Source organism: Hevea brasiliensis, chromosome 16, assembly GCF_030052815.1.
Source record: "Hevea brasiliensis isolate MT/VB/25A 57/8 chromosome 16, ASM3005281v1, whole genome shotgun sequence".
NCBI classification, from domain to species: Eukaryota; Viridiplantae; Streptophyta; class Magnoliopsida; order Malpighiales; family Euphorbiaceae; genus Hevea; species Hevea brasiliensis.
This window is the reverse complement of record NC_079508.1, coordinates 6950277-6974661: the sequence shown is the minus strand read 5'-3', so window position 1 is coordinate 6974661 and position 24385 is coordinate 6950277.

Below are 24385 nucleotides of genomic sequence, written 5' to 3'. Positions count from 1 at the left end.
AGGACTATGATTGTGTGATTGATTACCATCCTGGGAAGGCAAATGTAGTTGCTGATGCTTTAAACAGAAAATCCATCACAACTTTGAGATCATTGAATGCTCGTCTATCCTTGGCTCGAGATGGAGCTATTTTGGTTGAGTTGCAAGTGAGGCCAAACCTGCTACAGCAGATTTTAGATGGGCAAAAGGTAGATGAAATGACTATTGTGAGTAAAATCTCAGAGGGGAAAGCAATTGACTATGAGGTGAAAGCAGATGGGTGTCTATACTTTAAAGGAAGAATATGTGTACCAGATGATGGGGAATTGAAAGCCAGTATCCTGAAAGAGGCACACACCAGTGTTTATGCTATGCACCCAAGAAGTACAAAAATGTACAATGATTTGAAGCTTCATTATTGGTGGCCTGGTATGAAGAAGGACATAGTTGACTATGTGACTAAATGCTTGACATGTCAGCAAGTCAAGGCAGAACATCAAGTTCCATAGGGTTTGCTATAGCCTATACGCATACCTAAATGGAAATGGGATCGGGTCACCATGAATTTTGTAAGTGGTCTACCTTTCACCCAGAAGAAACATGATGCAATATGGGTGAGATTAGATAGATTGACGAAGTCAGCACACTTTCTGCCAGTTAGAACTGATTACTCACTGGAGAAGTTAGCATAATTGTATATTAGTGAGATAGTTAGACTGCATGAAATTTCACTTTCCATCATATCTGATTGAGACCCAAGGTTTACATCGAGGTTTTGGGAGAAATTGCATGAATCCTTGGGTACACAACTCCACTTCAGCATAGCTTTCCATCCTCAGACGGATGGGCAATCAGAAAGAGTCATCCAGGTAAACAATTGAAACCAATTGAACAAATGCAAATATTAAACTGAAAAGATAATAATAACGTAAAATATATGTTAGGTCCTTGAGGATATGCTGAGGAGTTGTGTCATTGAGTTTGAGGGAAGTTGGGATAGATACCTCCAACTGGCAGAATTTGCATATAATAATAGCTACCAAGCTAGTATCCAAATGGCCTTGTATGAAGTACTGTATGGGAGGAAATGTAGAACTCCAGTGTGCTGGACTGAATTGGGTGAAGATAAACTGGTAAGGCCAGACCTGGTGAAACAGACTGAGGAGAAGGTAAAGCTAATCAAAGCCAATTTGAAGGTTGCCTCAGAAAGATAAAAATCCTATGCCGACCTGAAGAGAAAAGAAATAGAATATGCAGTTAGCGACAAAGTGTTCCTCAAGGTGTCACCGTGGAAGAAGGTACTAAGGTTTGGAAAAAAAGGTAAGTTAAGCCCTAGGTTCATTGGCCCATATGAAGTTATTGAACATGTGGGTCCAGTGGTCTATAGGCTAACTTTACCATCAGAGCTGGATAAGATCCATAATGTGTTCCACGTGTCTATGCTAAGAAGATACTGCTCAGATCCTTCACATGTCATCTCTATGGAAGAAATTAAAGTACAATCGAACTTGACATATGAAGATGAACCCATACGGATCCTGGCTCGGGAAGTGAAAGAGTTGAGGAATAAGCAGATTCCACTGATGAAAGTACTTTAGAGGCACCACAACACCGAGGAGGCAACTTAGGAAAGTGAAGAGACGATGAGACAACAGTTCCCTCAACTATTTGCTTCAGGTAAATTTCGAGGATGAAATTTAAATAAGAGGGAAAGAGTTGTAACACCCTCCCTGTAGCAACTCCGTACATTCTACTGTTCCAGTGACCAATGTTGGTCCGAACAGCTAAAACGTCTGGAAAAATATTTAAACTAAAATGAGGAACCATAATTAACTCAAATATTAATAAGAAAAATTTAGGAAAAATTTTAGAAATAAAATACAATCAAGTTAAATGAGCCGGTGCCCTAGCGATGGGTAACCCAGTGGGAAGTTGCGGTTCTCGCAACTAGGAGCCTTAGACCTGAGGGAAAATTCATAAAATAATTTTTGGGACTCCAAAGAAGGGTCATTGAGGTTTCTATGACATTAGAATGCCAAGAAAATGCTTAGAAAAATTTTTCAATCAGTACAGACGATTTTGGCTCAATAAGCCAAACAGAGGGCATTTTGGCCATTTCGTCTTCAGAAATGATTTTTGGCTGACTTATCCAGTTAAGTAAATAATTATTATGACATAAAATATGAATAAATATTGCTAAAAATTAAATTGAAAATGAGTAGAAAAGAAAAAGGAAAGAAAATGGATTTAATGGGGAATTTTGACATCTTTATGATGTCATTAAAACCCCAATGACCAATCACATTATGACACATGTCCTTAACCCATCTAAAATGAATAAAATGGGCAGAAAATGAAAAAAAAAAAACAGATTCCTTCTTCTTCCCATTTCCAGCCGTGACCCATCTTTCCCTCCATTAAAATTCCTTTCATTTTCTCTCTTCCAAACCTTGAATTCTCTGTTACTAGTATGCCCTAGAGCATATCATTTAGTATGTATCTTGTACATATTTTTATTAATAAAAGGCATTTCCACTTCTCCGTTTACATAATATATTTATGTGTAATAGAAAAGGTCCATTGATATTTTGTTAGAAATATTATTCTTAAGTTGTTAAGAATATGAGTGACAATATTTCTAGCACAAAGTATCATAAATAGGTTCACAATCTAGGATACTTCATAACAAGGACATGACTTATCCAAAAAGATTGTATTCATGTTTGTTCCCAAGTTATTTATATGATATATAAATAAGATGGAATGGTGAGTCTCATGCCATATGACAAACATGATAGGCACTTATAAATGATAAGTAGGCCGAACCAGTAACACTTATGACAAGCACATGGAGTTTACTCTTGTCAATGTTTTGTCATAAATCATATCAGTACATATAATCTTTAGACCTGAGATAGCACAGTTATCTTGTATATAGGTAGTTTGAGTTTGATACTGCTTTCATACTTGTACTATGTATGGGTATATGGGCATGTGTTGGCTCCTACTAGTTATATATGGAGGTAGGTGTTGATCAAGATGGAATCTGTTCCTCTAAGTAAATAGAGATAAAATCCTATGTTCATTTAATTGTTCTTGATGTTTCAAGTTCCTAGCCAGGACAGATAGATTTATACAGAAAAGAGTTTCTGATGAGAAAATCTTTTTAATCAAGAACTGGAATTAAAAGAGAACATAATATTCATAGCAAATGGAGTTTGACATAAACCATGACTCCAGCTTGAGTTGGGATTTTGTAACAGAGAGATTCTAGTGCATGGTAACATATGATTATAGGTTCATTTAAGGTAAACCTTATTACTAATTGGGTGGCCATGGCATGCTATGCTAGGTGTTAACCATGGTCTATGACGTGCATAAAATGATTTAGAGAAATCATTTATGGTAAGAAAGAGTTCTGATGATATTAAGAGTTGATATCATGTCTCATTGCCAATTAGTGATGAGCCTAGTAAGTCACACACATACACAAGTTATCACCTATTTAAATATGATTTAATTAATTAATTAAAGAGTTTAATTGATTAATTAAATAGGTTTGGTTTGCAATTAAATTGCAAAGTCCCTAGCATGACTTAAAACCAAATCTAGATTATTGGATGTGTAGTATAAATTATATTTATATTTAAAGTGTTTAAATATGAATTTAATTAACGAGAAATTAATTAATAGAGATTAATTAATTAATTTATATTTGATATAAATTAATTAGAAGAAGAGAAATAATTATTTTGAGTTGAGAACTCAAAATTAAGACACAGGGGGCATTTTGGTCATTTCACAGTGTGACACGTGGCACCATGAGATGGTGACACATGGGATTACACATAAGCTTGCCAAATGTTTTTTAATCATGTAAGATGATTAAAATCAAGATTAAATATAGGTTTGACACTTGGCACAATGTGATTGGGTCACTTAAACCTAGAGCTAATCAAAGGGTGACATGTGGTAAGGGTTTAATGTGTTAACCTAGCTATTTAAGTGTGGTTATGAAAAGAAAAATAACCAGCAGCCACTCCTCTCCTTTGTCACGCCACTTTGAGGCTTTTCATCTATTCTTCTTCATCTCTCATCAATTCAAAGAGATTAGCCATCAATCTCTTGAATTAAGAACGCTAGTAATTGTTTCTAGTGTCCTGTTTACATCTCTAATCTCTTAAAAGGTAGAACTTGATTTTCTAATTAATAGAAAAAACTTGAGAAGCTGTTCAAGGGCTGCCATAGGTGTTCTTGGTGTAGACAAGCTAGAGGGACAACATCTGGCATCCTGAAGACGAATCTCAAAGGCGCAGACACGCTGCAGTGCATCAAGAGGTTAGTGTAATCATTTTTGATTTAATCTAGGGTTCTAAAATTAATCTGATTAATTTTAAAATCTTAAATGGCAAATACAGATCCAAAAACATATTAAAAGAGTTTTAATATGTTGTTTATCATTGAAATCAAATAGATAAAAATAAATTTTGCATGATGCATGTGACCCTAGATGAAAATTTTTGAATTCAATGGTATAAACTTGTGTTTTTCACGCTTCCGTTCCTTCATTCTCACCACTAAACCCTAAGTTCTCTTCATTAAAAATTGTCCTTACCTCTTGGGAAGGTGTTTGGCAGCCTAGAAAATTAAGAAAAAGTGAAGTTTAAACTTAGGGAAAATTCTGCCCAAAGAGGTTAGTGCCTCACTTTTACTTCTTTTCTTTTTCATATGTGGAAACTAAGTTGAATGAAGATGAAATTCATGAAAAATGATATAAATGATGCATGAATGAAGAATTGGGTTTTTGGCCAGCTTTATGCGAATGGTAGTTTGATAGTTTTGATGATTTTGAAAGGCTTATAAATGGTGATTGATGTGTAAACATAAATTGGAAATTGATTAGTTTGCTTAATTTCATAAGTGTTGGGTGAACCTAGAATTGAGTGTTAGGGTTTGGGGCACAAATTTGAGATTTTGTTCATGTATTGGTGAAAGGAAGTTCTAATGGTCAATTAGTGACCATTTGTCTATGTGTGATTAGGAAATAAAGTGGTTTGTTTAGTGGGAATTGAAGTTAGTGTTGCTGCCTTGGCTGACCTGCAGGATTGAGCATGAGTTCAGTAGGTTTGGGCAGCAATAACTAGAATTGTAGTGGTTCAATTGGTCCAAGGCTAATTGGACATGAAACTATACACATAATGGCACAACTTTGGTATAGAAACCCTGCCCATAAAACTAAACCAAGTTGACCTAAAAATTACCCTAATCTGGGTGACCTGCATTCTACCTTGGCAAAATAACCAAATGAACAGTATTTATTCATTTAGTCATAACTCAGTGTAGAAAGGTCCAATTGACCTGAACTTTTACCAACAAGAAGATGAGATATAGACCTACAACTTTCATGAAGAAACCTAACCCAAATTTTGACCATAACATGTTCAAAGAGTGACCTGAAGTCACTGCACAAAACACTGTAGATTTGGTCAGTCCAAAAAATCTGGAAAGTTTGCAATCCAGCCAGTTATGGTATTTAGTCCATAACTTGAGCTACAAAACTCCAAATGGAGTGATTAAAAAAACGAAATGTAACTAGACACAATGAGGAACAACTTTCATGAAGACAACTTTGCCAAATTCCTACTGTAAAAATGACCAATGGAACAATAAACACAAGGCTTAAAATCTGAAAATTTTGAACAACTAACACTAAGTTTAGAAATGGTATTGGCAACCAATACCAACAACTTTAGAATGCAAAATGTGGTATGTTGGGAGTATTAGAACCAATGTACCTATTATCTATGCAAAATTCAACATTTTAGTTGACCAATGAAATGAATAGTAACACCTAAACTTAAATTTCAAGAATTGTAAAGTTTAAAAGTGTAACATGCCCTAGTACAACTAGCAAGATTGGTTTGGATAGGTTGGCATGCCAATAGGGTTCGGTTAGCAGTACTGCACATGGCATTATGCCATTCTGTGATTTCATGGCTTTTAGTCATTCTGTCATTATGTTGATACTTGGCCTTGTGCCTAATATTATTACAGCTTATTAGCTATTCTGTTGCACACCGAGAGATACATATGTAACCGATGGTGTGACGGCCCGAAGTACTTGATACCTAGTGCCAGTTTACCCATTTATCCAGTCCAGTCATCCAGTATAGGTTACTTGGGCAACCAAAAATGAAAGTGGATAAATTTATTGAAATTATGAATATAACAAGTACAAAATAAATAAGATTCCAATAATGATCGAAAAATTGTCTGCATAAGACATCAGAACATGCACTGCATATTTATTTTCTGTTATTTCTTGTTATTTGATTATTGGCACCACTAAGCATTATTGCTTAGCGCGTTGCTTTTGCCATGCATAGGTTCTGGAGAGACCGATCGAGAGCCCAGTAGACTACAGATTGGGTGAGAGCTTTTGCAGATCAGCATAGTGTCACCTCACCGACATTAGTGCATTGGTAGGACACTAGGTTTCATTTTGGGTATTTTGTAATTAACTTTTATTTTCTCATATGAAATTGAGACTCATGTAATGTATTTTCTTATCAATGTAAATAGTGAAAATTATGTTTATGAATGAAAAAGTGAATATTTATTCATGATTTGTATATGAATATCCTATGAAATGAATGAATGAGAATTAGGAGTATATTTGAGAAATATTGAGATTTTGTTGATGAAATGGAGTTTGGGATTGATTGAGAATTTTGGAAGTGTTTTTCTCAGGTTCCGAATAACTGTTTTCTCCATTTTTAGCCGGTACTCTGCCAAATTTTCTATAAAATTTGTGAAACCTCAAATAAATTTATGATTTCAATAAATGACTTCAATGAATGATATTTCACGAATTATACTTCATAACTATGAAAGAAATAAATTAGGAAGGATAAAAATGATTGAAATAAAATAGGGTATTCCGATACACTGTGTGACATATCTTACTCGGCTATACTGTAGGCGGGTAAGGGGTGTCACAATATGTCAAAAGATGAATGTTGGAAAACTCAAACCAATAACCATCTCACTACAATTGGCAGACAGATCTATCAAATATCCAGTTAGCATCTCGGAGAACATCCCCATCAACTCAACTCAACTCAACTCAGCTTAACTCAACTAAGCCTTTATTCCAAAAATTTGGGGTCGACTATATGGATTCGCTTTCTCCACTCTAAATAATTTTGGGTTAAATCCTTAGAAATTTGTAATGCTTCTAAGTCATTTTGTACTACTCTCCTCTAAGTCAATTCAGGTCTACCCTTTTTTTTCTTTCTATCCTCTAACCTAATGTGCTCTACTTGTCTAACTGGAGCCTTCGTATGTCTACGCTTTACATGAACAAACCACCTCAATCTCTCTTCTCTTAACTTATCCTCAATAACTCCTACTTTTTCTCTAATACTCTCATTACTGACTTTATCTAGTCTAGTATGGCCACTCATCCACCTTAACATTCTCATCTTTGCAACTCTTATCTTAGACGCATACGACTCCTTCAATGCCCAACACTCACTACCATATAACATTACCGGTCGTACGGTTGTATGGTAAAATTTTCCTTTCAACTTACTAGGAATCTTGCGATCACATAAAACTCCTGTGGCACGTCTCCACTTCAACCATCCGGCTTTAATCCTATAACTAACATTCTCCTCACATCCACCATCTACTTGAAGGACTGAGCCGAGATATTTAAAGTGATTACTTTGGGATAGTACCACTCCATCCAAACTAACTCCTTCCCTATCACCAGTTTGGCCTTCACTGAACTTGCAATGCATGTATTCTATCTTCGTTCTACTTAACTTAAAGCCCTTTGACTCCATAGTATTTCTCCAAAGCTTTAGCTTTCTATTGACTCCTTCTCACGTCTCATCTATCAGAATAATATCATATGCAAACATCATGCACCAAGGAATACTCTTTTGTATATGTTTCGTCAATTCATCTAAAACTAATGTAAAAAGGTAAGAGCTTATAGCTGATCCTTGGCGTAATCCAATTGAGATCGGAAAATCTCTTGTGTCCCCTCCCACTGTGTGCACAATAGTAGTTGCTCCTTCATACATATCTTTCAACACTTGTATATACCTAATAGATACTCTTTTTTGTTATAACACACACCATAGGACATCTCTTGGAACACTATCATAAGCCTTCTCCAAATCAATAAAAACCATGTGTAGATCTTTCTTCACATCTCTATATTTCTCCATCAAGCTTCTAATGAGAAAGATTACTTCCATAGTTGAACGACTGGGCATAAATCCAAATTGATTAAGAGAGATGGAAGTATCATGACGTAGTCGATGCTCAACAAGTCTCTCCCACAACTTCATAGCATGGCTCATGAGTTTAATTCTCCTATAGTTTGAGCAACTCTGTATGTCTCCCTTATTTTTAAAAATAGGTACTAAAATACTCCTCCTCCATTCATCAGGCATTATTTTTTACTTTAAATTCTTATTAAATAATTTAGTTAACCATGCCTCTCCCATATCTCCCAAACACTTTCACACTTTAATTGGAGAACATCCCCATTAAAGTAGGAAAATTCTTTATTCTTGTAGACTTTGTGGTTCTGGAGATGGAGGAAGATGTTCAGATTCTCATTATTTTGGGAAGGCCTTTCTTGTCAACCGCCAAAGCTATCATAGACATAAAAAATGGGTGGTTAACTCTCAAAGTAAGGGAAGAAGAAGTGGAATTAAACCTATTTAGAGCAATAAAGCAAAATTCTGATCTTAATAAATGCTTGAGGGTTGACATAATAGATAAGCTAGTAGAAGAGGAATTCCAAAAGAGATACCCTAAAGATCCTCTTGAAGCATGCATAGTGCACAGCAACATAGTGGATGATGCAAATAAAGAAATTGCAGCCTATTTATAATCCTTGGAAGCTAGCCCACCTCTGCCCTTAGCTTAAGCACTACAAGTGGAAGAGCTAAAGGAAGTACAACCCAAAAGTAAATCACTAAAGGACACCAAATAGGTAGAACTAAAACCTTTTTCTTCTACTCTAAAGCACACATTCTTAGATTCAAACTTGAAATATCCTATTATTATAAATGCTAGCTTGAATAATGTAAAGGTGGAAAAACTTCTAAGGGAGCTTAGGACCCATAGTAAGACTATAGGGTGCATAATAGAGGACTTTAAAGGGATTAGCCGTTCCATTTATATGCACAAAATACCTATGGAAGAAAATACTAAGGCTACCATTGAACATCAAAGGATACTGAACCCTAACATGAAAGAAGTAATTAAGAAAGAAATTTTGAAACTATTAGATGCAGGTATTATATACTTAATCTCTGATAGTAAATGGGTCAGTCTGGTATATGTAGTACCTAAAAAGGGTGGGACAGTTGTTATAAAAAATGAAAACAATGACCTAATCCCCACTAAGACGATCACTAATTGGCGTATGTGCATTAACTATAAAAAATTAAATAGTGCCACCATAAAAGATCACTTTCCTCTTCCATTTATAGATTAAATACTAGAATGGCTAGCAAAACATTCTTACTTCCGCTACCTAGATGGGTATTCAGGATTTTTTCAAATCCCTAATGTTAGTAGTATGCCCTAGAGCATATCATTTAGTATGTATCTTATACATATTTTTATTAATAAAAGGCATTTCTACTTTTCCGTTTACATAATATATTTATGTGTAATAGAAAAGGTCCATTGATATTTTGTTAGAAATATTATTCTTAAGTTGTTAAGAATATGAGTGACAATATTTCTAGCACAAAGTATCATAAATAGGTTCACAATCGAGGATACTTCATAATAAGGACATGACTTATCCAGAAAGATTGTATTCATATTTGCTACCAAGTTATTTATATGAGATATAAATAAGATGGAATGGTGAGTCTCATGCCATATAACAAACATGATAGGCACTTATAAATGATAAGTAGGCCGAACCAATGACACTTATTACAAACACATGTAGTTTACTCTTGTCAATATTTTGTCATAAATCATATCAGTGCATATAATCTTTAGACCTGAGACAGCACAGTTATCTTGTATATAGGTAGTTTGAGTTTGATACTGCTTTCATACTTGTACTATGTATGGGTATATGGGCATGTGTTGGCTCCTACTAGTTATATATGGAGGTAGGTGTTGATCAAGATGGAATCTGTTCCTCTAAGTAAATAGAAATAAAATCCTATGTTCATTTAATTGTTCTTAATGCTTCAAGTTCCTGGCCAGGACAGATAGATTTATTCAGAAAAGAGTTTCTGATGAGAAAATCTTTTTAATCAAGAACTGGAATTAAAAGAGAACATAATATTCATAGCAAATGGAGTTTTACATAAACCATGACTCCAGCTTGAGTTGGGATTTTGTAACAGAGAGATTATAGTGCATGGTAACATATGATTATAGGTTCATTTAAGGTAAACCTTATTACTAATTGGGTGGCCATGGCATGCTATGCTAGGTGTTAACCATGGTTTATGAGGTTCATAAAATGATTTAGAGAAATCATTTATGGTAAGAAAGAGTTCTGATGATATTAAGAGTTGATATCATGTCTCATTGCCAATTAGTGATGAGCCTAGTAAGTCACACACATACACAAGTTATCACCTATTTAAATATGATTTAATTAATTAATTAAAGAGTTTAATTGATTAATTAAATAGGTTTGGTTTGCAATTAAATTACAAAGTCCCTAGCATGACTTGAAACCAAATCTAGATTATTGGATGTGTAGTATAAATTAAATTTATATTTAAAGTGTTTAAATATGAATTTAATTAATGAGAAATTAATTAATAGAGATTAATTAATTAATTTATATTTGATATAAATTAATTAGAAGAAGAAAAATAATTATTTTGGGTTAAGAACTCAAAATTAAGACACAGGGGGCATTTTGGTCATTTCACAGTGTGACACGTGGCACCATGAGATGGTGACACATGGGATTACACATAAGCTTGCCAAATATTTTTTAATCATGTAAGATGATTAAAATCAAGATTAAATAGAGGTTTGACACTTGGCACAATGTGATTGGGTCACTTAAACCTAGAGCTAATCAAAGGGTGACATGTGGTAAGGGTTTAATGTGTTAACCTAGCTATTTAAGTGTGGTTATGAAAAGAAAAATAACCAGTAGCCACTCCTCCCTTTGTCACACCACTTTGAGGCTTTTCATCTATGCTTCTTCATCTCTCATCAATTCAAGGAGATTAGCCATCAATCTCTTGAATTAAGAATACTAGAAATTATTTCTAGTGTCCTATTTACATCTCTAATATCTTAAAAGGCAGAACTTGAATTTCTAATTAATAGAAAAGCTTTAGAAGCTGTTCAAGGGCTGCCATAGGTATTCTTGGTGTGAAGAAGCTAGAGGGACAACATCTGGTGCCCTGAAGACGAATCTCAAAGGCGCAGACACGCTGCAGTGCATCAAGAGGTTAGTGTAATCGTTCTTGATTTAATCTAGGGTTCTAAAATTAATCTGATTAATTTTAAAATCTTAAATGGCAAATACAGATCAAAAAACATATTAAAAGAGTTTTAATAAGTTGTTTATTATTGAAATCAAATAGATAAAAATAAATCTTGCATGATGCATGTGACCCTAGGTGAAAATTTTTGAATTCAATGGTATAAACTTGTGTTTTTCACGCTTCCGTTCCATCAATTGGTATTAGAGCCACTATATTTGCCATTTAGATTGTTGAATATATGATTTAATTGTGTGATTTGATTATGAGATGATTGATCCATTGCTGGTTGGATCAAGAGGTGTGGCGGTTTGCTTGATGAACTCTAACATGGTGCGCATGACTTGGGAAGATCATGGTGCGCATGGTTGTTATTAAATTCTGCAATTGTTGCATGATGAAAGGTTCATCATATGACTAATTAAAATGTTTAATTAGGATTTATAATCACACAATTAAATTATGATTCAAATCAGAATTTTAAAAATTGTTTGAATGTGATTCAAATCTGAATTTTAAAAGTTGTTTAATTGTGATTCAAATCTGAATTTTTAAAGTTGTTTGAATCATATTTAAATCTGATTTTTTAAAATTGTTTGAATAAAATTCAGATTTGATTTTTTAAAAAATGTTTGAATGTGATTCAAATCTGAATTTTTAAAAGTTGTTTGAATGTGATTCAAATTTGAATTTTAAAGTTGTTCGAATCATATTTAAATCTGAATTTTTAAATTTGTTTGAATGAGATTCAAATCTGAATTTTTAAATTTATTTGAATCATATTAAAATCTAGATTTTTAAGTTGAATATGAGATATTCAATTTAATTTAAGTATGTATGTTTTATTTAATTGTTAAATAGTGATATGCATGATGGATGATCATGGACTATAAAAGACCAATGTGATTGGATTTATTTCTTTTATGTTTCTTTGGGATTGTAAATTAATTAATTTATTTTAATTTATTTTGGGCATGTATTATTAAGTTTGTAATAATTTTTGGGTTGTAATTTCATTTATTTAAGTTCTTGTAAATTCGCCTTGGTATGCCAAGGTTTACTATGTAATATTGGATTGCAAGAAGTTCAAGGAGGTCAAGAGCATTGGTGGGACCAGTAGGAGGAATTCAAGATCAAGTGTTGATTATGTACTCCTTCAGCAACTCTTGTAAAATGAATGAATGAAATGCACCTAGGAATGCCGTGATTCAATTCTTGGTGGCTCAGAATTGAATCCCTTAGAAAGTCCATGATCATACCATATTTATTGCTTATCCATGAATGCATGAGATGTATGGGAATGTATGCTATTATATGATATATGCATGCTAATTGGATAATATGCAAAGTGAGACCTTAATAGTAATTAGAATGACCATAAAATCTTCCAAACAAATGATTAAGGTTGAAATGATATAATTAAAGTAATTATAACATAAGCCCTCCATTGGGGCAATTATTTTAAGAAATTTTAAATAGTTGCATAAGATGCAATTAATTTAAGAGATTTTCTTAAGAATAATTGTTAAGCATGAGATGTTGTAAATATGTAAATGGTTTAGTGCCCAATATTGGATGTACCTGAGGACATTAAAATTATTTGCATAATTACTGGCTCAATGGGATCAACTTAACTAATGCAAGATAAGTCAATAATGGATGTACCTGAGATTTTGAGCATTAGGGGCTAGGTAAAGGATTGAACCTCACATGAGATGTGATGGGCAAGGAGTTGCTCACTTATAGTTTATTGTAATTCCAATAATGGATGTACTTGAGGATGATCAATAGAATTATAAGAATTCAATCGCCCACTAGAAATCCATCCAACTAGGATTTCCGTTTTCTACTTTGGAAGTGTAGGATTCGCTAAGTTAGTGGGAGGACCAATTTGATTAAAAGACCATAATCATTTTAGTTAATTACATGATACATTTACTAATTAATGCAGTTATTTTCTGATTAATTTTACGATAAAAATGAGCATAAAATAACCACCACCATCCAATATCCTTACAAGCATACTTGATCACAATAGGTTGACAGACCTAATCATGCGATTGGCTAAGAAATTTGAAACTTGTCCTGAACCTTGAACATATAGGATATGTTCTAGATTCAAATGTTCCTGGTCCCTTACCTCCAAAGGCCACACAAGAAGAACATGAAACTTTGAACAAGTGGAAGGAGCATGATATGAGAGCTAAGTGTTACATGCTTGCTTCCATGAGTAATGAGTTACAGAAGCAACATGAGAACATGCAGATTGCGAGTGAGATACTCCTTCACCTACAAGAGTTGTATGGTGAGCACAGCAGGAACGCTAGGTATGAGATATCTAGACAGCTATTCCGTATGAGGATGTATGAGGGACAGAATGTTGGGGATCATGTCCACAAGATGATTCGGCTAATTGAGCAGTTGGAACATCTTGACTTCAACATGGATTTCCAACTACAGACGGATTTGATCCTTCAGTCCCTTCCTGAGTCTTTTGGGAATTTTGTAACAAATTTCCATATGACTAAACAGGAATGCACCTTAGCTGGTTTACTCAACATGCTGGTTATTACCCAAAAGAATATGCCAGGCAATAAAGGAAAAGAGGTAGCTTTGGTTGCATCTTCTTCTGCTGGAAAGTCCAACAAGAAGAAGGGCAATAAGAAAAAGAAATCTCAGATTCCTGGTCCTTCCAAGAAAATAGCTAAACAGAAAAGGAAGACAAAAGCTGATGGAGGCAAAGGAAAGTGTTTCCACTGCCAAAATGATGGGCACTGGAAAAGGAACTGCCCAGAGTATCTTGCTTCTCTGAAGGACAAGAAGGATACACCTTCGGAAGGTATGTCCATATCTTGTTATTTAGATTTTGATGATACTCATAGTTCATCTACAGCTTGGGTTTTAGATACTGGTGTCAGTTCTCACATTTCTAATGATATGCAGGAACTAGCAAACAGTAGCAGCTTGCGTTCTCAAGATATTAGAGTCCGGATTAGCAATGGTTCAACTGTTGAAGCTTTAGCCATAGGATCTAAATCTTTTTACATGTTTGGACATGTTTTGTGATTGGATAATATTTTATATGTACCTGATGCTTTTAAGAACATCATTTCTATATCTAGTTTGACTAGAAATGGCTATGAATTTCCGTTCACAAATGATGTTTGCAATATTTATTTTGGAAATAAATATGTTGGTTCGGATTATATGAATGATGGTCTTTATTATTTGGATAATAATGACAAAGACAAATTGAATGCAAGTGATCTAAAAGAATGCAATGCCATGGTGAAAACCAACTCAAGTTCAAAATATATTTGGCACTTAAGGTTATGTCATGTTGCAGAAGATAGGATTGCAAAATTGGAGAAAATGGGGATTCTATCCTCATTGGGCTCTGAGCCTACTCCAACTTGTGAATCTTGCCTTCAGGGCAAAATGACTAGATCACCCTTTATTGGACAAGGGCTAAGAGCTGAAAATATTTTGGAGCTAATACTTAGTGATGTATTTGGTCCATTTAAAGAAATGGCTAGAGGGGGTTTTCATTATTTTATTACCTTTACTGATGAAAAATCAAGGTTTGGGTATTTGTATTTCATGAAATATAAACATGAATCCTTTGAAAAGTTTAAGGAATTTAAATCTAAAGTAGAAAATCAAACAGGAAATAGTATCAAAGCTCTTCGATTAGATCGTGGAGGTGAATATTTGAGTACTGAATTTGATGAATACTTGAGAGAGCATGGCATTGTTTCTCAGCTGACTCCTCCAGGAACGCCACAACTAAATGGTGTATCTGAAAGGAGAAATCGTACCCTATTAGATATGGTACGTAGTATGATGAGCTATACTGATATGCCAATCTTCTTTTGGGGATTTGCATTAGAATCAACTTTGTATATTCTGAATAGGATTCCATCAAAATCAGTTTCTTCCACACCTTATGAGATATGGCATGGAAGAAAACCAAGTCTTAAGCATGTTAAGATTTGGGGTTGTCCAGCTTATATCAAAAAGCTGAACACTGATAAATTGGAGACCAGATAAAAAATAGGTCGATTTGTTGGATATCCAAAAGATAGTTTTGGATATTATTTTTACTTGCCTACTTCACAAAAGGTTGTGATAAGTAGAGATGCCACATTTCTTGAACAACAGTTTGTTCAAGAAGGAGGCAAAGGAAGACAAATAGAGTTAGAATTGGAGAATTCTGACCAACCAACAGATCAGATGGATATAGATCCATCTAGTCAACCTATACCCATTCATGAAACATCTACAGCTATTCCTCGTAGAACAACTAGGGTATCTCACCCACCAGTGAGATATGGTTTTCTTCATGAAAAAGAACAAGAGTTGTCTACTCATGAAGAAGTAGATCATGGAGATGATCCACTTACTTATGAAGAAGCTATATCAAATATAGACTCTTCAAAATGGATTGATGCTATGAAATCCGAGATTGATTCCATGTATAAGAATCAAGTTTGGGATCTTGTTGACCCTCCTGAAGGTATTATACCTATAGGGAACAAATGGGTTTTCAAGAAGAAAATTGGTTCTGATGGAAAGGTAGAGACCTATAAGGCAAGGCTAGTAGCGAAAGGGTTTCGCCAAAGGCAAGGAGTCAACTATGAGGAGACTTTCTCGCCTGTTGCCATGCTTAAATCAATTAGGATTTTATTAGCAATAGCTGCATACTATGATTATGAGATTTGGCAGATGGATGTCAAAACAGCTTTTCTCAATGGATACATTGAAGAAAACATTTTCATGGAACAACCTAGGGGTTTTGAATCCCAAGATGGTTCCAAGGTACGCAAGCTAAAGCGATCCATTTATGGGTTGAAACAAGCTTCGAGGAGTTGGAACATCCGTTTTGATGAAGCCATTAAATCCTTTGGTTTTATCAAAAATGAGGATGAGCCATGTGTATATAAGAAGGTTAGTGACAGTGCTATCACTTTCCTTGTCTTATATATGGATGACATACTGTTGATGGGTAATGACACAAGTATGTTGACGACTATAAAGGTATGGTTGTCAAATACATTCTCCATGAAAGACTTAGGGGAGGCAACCTATATTCTTGGGATTCGCATCTATGGAGATAGAGCGAAAAGAATAATTGGTTTATCCCAAAGTCTATACTTGGAAAAGGTGTTAAAGAGGTTTAACATGCTTGATTCCAAGAGAGGATTTTTACCAGTGAGACATGGTATCCATCTTTCTAAAGAGATGTCTCCAAAGACACTTGAAGAAAGAGATAAGATGGCTAGGATTCCATATGCTTCGGCTATTGGAAGTTTAATGTATGCAATGTTGTGTACTAGGCCGGATATCGCATATGTTGTTAGTTTGACTAGCAGGTATCAATCCAATCCAGGTTTGGAACAGTGGATAGCTGTCAAGAATATCCTTAAGTACTTAAGAAGAACTATGGATTTATTCTTTATTTATGGAGGTGGAGACTTGCAATTGGATGGTTATACATATTCTGATTTCCAATCAGATATCGATGATAGAAAGTCTACATTTGGATATGTGTTCATTTGTAATGGAGGTGCAGTCAGTTGGAAGAGTTCCAAACAGAGCACGACTGTAGATTCCACTACAGAGGCTGAGTATATTGCTGCATCAGATGCTGCAAAGGAAGCTATTTGGATAAAGAAGTTAGCGACAGAACTTACAGTAGTTCCTTCCATTGAGTCAGCAGTTCCACTACACTGTGACAATAATGGAGCAGTCATACAGGCTAGGAACTAAGGTCTCACCCAAAATCCAAACACATAGAAAGGCACTACCACATTATCAGAGATATAGTTGGGCGAGGCGATGTAGCCATGCAGAAAATAGCATCAGCTGAAAATCCAGCTGATCCATTCACTAAGCCTATGTCACAGACTCAGTTAGACCGACATCTTGAGAAGATAAGTCTAAGATATTGTAATGAATGGCTCTAGTGCTAGTGGGAGATTGTTAGTAGTATGCCCTAGAGCATATCATTTAGTATGTATCTTGTACATATTTTTATTAATAAAAGGCATTTTCACTTTTCCGTTTACATAATATATTTATGTGTAATAGAAAAGGTCCATTGATATTTTGTTAGAAATATTATTCTTAAGTTGTTAATAATATGAGTGACAATATTTCTGGCACAAAGTATCATAAATAGGTTCACAATCGAGGATACTTCATAATAAGAACATGACTTATCCAGAAAGATTGTATTCATGTTTGTTCCCAAGTTATTTATATGAGATATAAATAACTTGGAATGGTGAGTCTCATGCCATATAACAAACATGATAGGAACTTATAAATGATAAGTAGGCCGAACCAGTGACACTTATGACAAGCACATGGAGTTTACTCTTGTCAATGTTTTGTCATAAATCATATCAGTGCATATAATCTTTAGACCTGAGATAGCACAGTTATCTTATATATAGGTAGTTTGAGTTTGATACTCCTTTCATACTTGTACTTTGTATGGGTATATGGGCATGTGTTGGCTCCTACTAGTTATATATGGAGGTAGGTGTTGATCAAGATGGAATCTGTTCCTCTAAGTAAATAGAGATAAAATCCTATGTTCATTTAATTGTTCTTGATGTTTCAAGTTCCAGGCCAGGACAGATAGATTTATTCAGAAAAGAGTTTCTGATGAGAAAATCTTTTTAATCAAGAATTGGAATTAAAAGAGAACATAATATTCATAGCAAATGGAGTTTGACATAAACCATGACTCTAGCCTGAGTTGGGATTTTGTAACAGAGAGATTCTAGTGCATGGTAACATATGATTATAGGTTCATTTAAGGTAAACCTTATTACTAATTGGGTGGCCATGGCATGCTATGCTAGGTGTTAACCATGGTTTATGAGGTTCATAAAATGATTTAGAGAAATCATTTATGATAAGAAAGAGTTCTGATGATATTAAGAGTTGATATCATGTCTCATTGCCAATTAGTGATGAGCCTAGTAAGTCACACACATGCACAAGTTATCACCTATTTAAATATGATTTAATTAATTAATTAAAGAGTTTAATTGATTAATTAAATAGGTTTGGTTTGCAATTAAATTGCAAAGTCCCTAGCATGACTTGAAACCAAATCTAGATTATTGGATGTGTAGTATAAATTAAATTTATGTTTAAAGTGTTTAAATATGAATTTAATTAATGAGAAATTAATTAATAGAGATTAATTAATTAATTTATATTTGATATAAATTAATTAGAAGAAGAAAAATAATTATTTTGGGTTAAGAACTCAAAATTAAGACACAGGGGCATTTTGGTCATTTCACAGTGTGACACGTGGCACCATGAGATGGTGACACATGGGATTACACATAAGCTTGCCAAATGTTTTTTAATCATGTAAGATGATTAAAATCAAGATTAAATATAGGTTTGACACTTGGCACAATGTGATTGGGTCACTTAAACCTAGAGCTAATCAAAGGGTGATATGTGGCAAGAGTTTAATGTGTTAACCTAGCTATTTAAGTGTGGTTATGAAAAGAAAAATAACCAGCAGCCACTCCTCTCCTTTGTCACGCCACTTTAAGGCTTTTCATCTATTCTTCTTCATCTCTCATCAATTCAAAAAGATTAGCCATCAATCTCTTGAATTAAGAACACTAGAAATTATTTCTAATGTCCTGTTTACATCTCTAATCTCTTAAAAGGCAGAACTTGAATTTCTAATTAATAGAAAAGCTTTAGAAGCTGTTCAAGGGCTGCCATAGGTGTTCTTGGTGTGGACAAGCTAGAGAGACAACATCTGGTGTCCTGAAGATGAATCTCAAAGGCACAGCTGCATCAAGTGCATCAAGAGGTTAGTGTAATCGTTCTTGATTTAATCTAGGGTTCTAAAATTAATCTGATTAATTTTAAAATCTTAAATGGCAAATACAGATCAAAAAACATATTAAAAGAGTTTTAATATGTTGTTTATCGTTGAAATCAAATAGATAAAAATAAATCTTGCATGATGCATGTGACCCTAGGTGAAAATTTTTGAATTCAATGGTATAAACTTGTGTTTTTCACGCTTCCGTTCCATCACCTAATCACCTAGAAGACTAAGAAAAGACCACATTTACATGCCCTTATAGCACTTTTGCATATAAAAGAATGCCCTTTGGTCTTTGCAATTCCTCAGCTACTTTTTAAAGATGCATGATAGCTATTTTTTTTTATTATATTAAAAATATAATGGAAGTATTTATTGATAATTTCTCTATTTATGGAACCACTTTTGATAAGTGTTTAGCTAACCTATCCAAAGTGCTATAAAGATGTGAGGAGTCAAACTTGGTACTAAATTGGGAAAAATGCCATTTCATGGTAAGGGAGAGATGGTCCTTGGTCACCTAGTATCAGAAAGAGAAATTGAAGTGGACAAGGCAAAAATCAAAATAATTAAGAAAATTTCACCACCTTCATCAGTCAAAGGAGTGCGAAGCTTTTTGGGACATACAGGCTTTTACAGGAGATTTATCAAAGATTTGTCAAAAATAGCTAAGCCAATAACTAACTTACTAAATCAAGATGCTCCTTTTGACATTGATGAAAGTTGCCTTGATTCATTCAAAAGGATAAATGAGGCATTGATTTTTGCACTAATTATGCAACCACTAGATTAGGAGCTACCATTTGAGATAATGTGATATGCAAATGACTTTGCAGTAGGAGTGGTACTTGGACAGAGAAAGGACAGAAAAGTTCATGCCATTTACTATGCCAGCAAGACACTTGATGATGCATAGGTCAATTATGCAACCATAGAGAAAGAACTCCTAGTAGTAGTATTTGCAATTGATAAGTTTAGGTCCTACTTATTTAGATTAAAAGCCATTATATACACAGACCATGCTATTATCCGGTACCTCTTGAACAAGAAGCAAGCAAAATCAAGGTTGATCTGGTGGATCCTACTTATGCAGGAATTCGAACTTGAAATCAAAGACAAAAAAGGGAGCGAGACAGTAGTGGCTGACCACCTCTCCAGACTTAAAAAGGAAGACACAGGGGACTACTTTGAAGATTTTCCAATTGATGACTCCTTTTTGAAAGACCACCCATTAGCAATCTCCCAAGCCCCATGGTATGCTGACATTGTTAACTATCTTGTGTACAGGATTTTGCCACCCAACATGTCCCACTAACAGAAAAATAAATTCTTACATGACGTAAGGGACTATACTTAGAAATAACCTTTTCTATTCAAGAGATATTATGATGAGATGATAAGAAGATGCATACCAGAGGAGGAAATAGAAAGTATACTACAGTACTACCATTCATCACCCTAAGAAGGACACTTCAGCATAACAAAGATAGCAGCCAAGATCTTACAAGCATGATTTTACTGGCCAAACTTGTTTAAAGATGTGAGAAACTTTATACTGACATGCAATCAGGGTTAAAGGGTTAGAAATATCTCAAGAAGGAATGAGATGCCACTCCATGGCATACTTGAAGTTGAATTGTTCGATGTTTGGGGCATAGACTTTATAGATTCATTCCCATCTTTATTTGGCAACAAGCATATCCTTGTTAGTGTAGAATATGTATCAAAATGGGTAGAAGTGATAGCCACACTAATAAATGATGATGGAGTAGTGATTAAGTTCCTCAAGTACATCTTCATAAGATGTGGCACACGAAGAGCAATCATTAGTGATGGGGGAAGTTACTTCTGCAACAACCAGTTTAAAACATTATTAAGGAAGTATGGAGTGACACACAAAGTGAAAACAACTTACCACCCTCAAATAAGTGGACAAGTGAAAATTTTAAATAGCAAATTGAAGAGGATCCTTGAGAAAATGATAAATCACTCAAGGAAGGACTGATCCCTGAAACCAGATGATGCATTATAAGCCTACTACACTGCTTTTAAAACTCCCATTAGAATAACCCTCTTTCGCTTGGTATACAGGAAATCATGCCACCTACTCGTCGAGCTTAAACACAAAGCCTATTGGGCAATCCAAATCTTGAACTTCGATCTAAAAGCTGTTGGAGAAAAGAAACTTTTACAACTTAATGAATTGGAAGAGATTAGGCAAGATGCCTATGAAAATGCAAAAATCTTCAAGGAGAGGATTAAAAGCTGGCATGACAAGTGCATAACAAGAAGATAAATCAAAAAAGGAGATCTTGTCTTACTTTTTAACTCTAGACTGAAGCTATTTCCAAGAAAGCTAAGGTCAAGGTGGTCTGGACCCTTCAAGGTTATACAAGTCTTCCCACATGGAGCAGTAGAAGTATAGAGTGGGACCTTAATAACCTTCAAGGTCAATGAGCAGAGGCTAAAATCATACTTCTTGGGAGAACCAATAGAAAAAGGAGCTACACAATCTTTTAGCGACTCTACAGCATAGCCATGAGACAAGAGGAATAGTCAAGCTAAAGACTATAAATAAGTACTCCTTGAGAGGTAACCCAAGATTTTAATTTTCCTTATAGTTAATCTTATTTTACATACTCTATCATAATTCTTAAGTTTTGTAGGAACCCCAAACCCTCACTTTGAACACACACTGGTAGAAGTAAGGAGGGGATGGAATCACCAAGTCAAAGTCACACAAGAGAGAAAATCACAAAACCGGGAAAGTATTTTTATTGCAAAAACTCCATGTGCATTTCATTCATATATTTAGAAACATGCTAGCATCAAAACTTAGAAAGACAGGAAGAGAAAGCACTAAAAAATACTTAGAAATTCTGGATCAGAAAGTTACATGGGTCTGACCCATGTAGTGGTACACGGCCTATATAACCTACTTAACCTAGCAATTCACACACAAAGACACTCTAAAAAGTTACACGGGGGTACCCCGTGTAATGCTACATGACCCATGTAATTAAAATAGGAGAAAGAGGAATGGGACAAAAAAAGACAGAAACTTACATGGGGGTGCCCCGTGTAAAGAGGAAGGGGCTAACAGAAAAGGAAAAATTAAGGTAAAAAGTTACATGAGTCTGATGTTAGTAGTATGCCTTAGAGCATATCATTTAGTATGTATCTTGTACATGTTTTATTAATAGAAGGCATTTCCACTTTTCCGTTTACATAATATATTTGTGTGTAATAGAAAAGGTCCATTAATATTTTGTTAGAAATTCTATTCTTAAGTTGTTAAGAATATGAGTGACAGTATTTCTAGTATAAAATATCATAAATAGGTTCACGATGGATGATACTTCATAATAAGGACATGACTTATCCAGAAAGATTGTATTCATATTTATTCCCAAGTTATTTGTATGAGATATAAATAAGATGGAATGGTGAGTCTCATGCCATATGACAAACATGATAGGCACTTATAAATGATAAGTAGGTCGAACCAGTGACACTCATGACAAGCACATGGAGTTTACTCTTGTCAATGTATTGTCATAAATCATATTAGTGCATATAATCTTTGGACCTGAGATAGCATAGTTATCTTATGTATAGGTGGTTTGAGTTTGATACTGCTTTCATACTTGTATTGTGTATGGGTATATGGGCATGTGTTGGCTCCTACTAGTTATATATGGAGGTAGGTGTTGATCAAGATGGAATCTGTTCCTCTAAGTAAATAGAGATAAAATCCTATGTTCATTTAATTGTTCTTGATGTTTCAAGTTCCTGGCCAGGACAGATAGATTTAATCAGAAAAGAGTTTCTGATGAGAAAATCTTTTAATCAAGAACTAGAATTAAAAGAGAACATAATATTCATAGCAAATGGAGTTTGACATAAACCATGACTCCAGCTTGAGTTGGGATTTTGTAACAGAAATTCTAGTGCATAGTAACATATGATTATAGGTTCATTTAAGGTAATCCTTATTACTAATTAGGTGGCCATGGCATGCTATGCTAGGTGTTAACCATGGTCTATGAGGTGCATAAAATGATTTAGAGAAATCATTTATGGTAAGAAAGAGTTCTGATGATATTAAGAGTTGATATCATGTCACATTGCCAATTAGTGATGAGCCTAGTAAGTCACACACATACACAAGTAATCACCTAATTAAATATGATTTAATTAATTAATTAAAGAGTTTAATTGATTAATTAAATAGGTTTAGTTTGCAATTATATTGCAAAGTCCCTAGCATGACTTGAAACCAGATCTAGGTTATTGGATGTACAATATAAGTTAAATTTATATTTAAAGTGTTTAAATATAAACTTAATTAATGAGAAATTATTTAATAAAGATTAATTAATTGATTTATATTTGATATAAATTGATTAGAAGAAGAAAAATAATTATTTTGGGTTGAGAACTCAAAATTAAGACACAAGGGCATTTTGGTCATTTCACAGGGTGACATGTGGTACCATGAGATGGTGACACATGGCACTACACATAAGCTTGCCAAATGTCTTTTAATCATGTAAGATGATTAAAATTAAGATTAAATATAGGTTTGACACTTGGCACAATGTGATTGGGTCAATTAAACCTAGAACCAATCAGACGGTGACGTGTGGCGAGGATTAAATGTGTTGACCTAGCTATGTAAGTGTTGTTATGAAAAGAAAATAACACAACCAGCAGCCTCTTTCCTTGGTGCCGCCACCCAAGAAGGTTTCTCTCTTCTTCATCTTCTTCTCTCATCTTTCCAAGAGATTAACAAACAATCTCTTGAATTAAAAATACTAGAAATTGTTTCTAGTGTCCTGTTTACATTTTTAATCTCTTAAAAGGCAGAACTTCATTTTCTAAATAATAGAAAAAGCTTTATAAGCTGTTCAAGGGCTGCCATAGGTGTTCTTGGTGTGGACAAGCTAGAGGGACAACATCTGGTGTCCTGAAGACGCATCTCAAAGGCACAAATACACTGCAGTGCATCAAGAGGTTAGTGTGT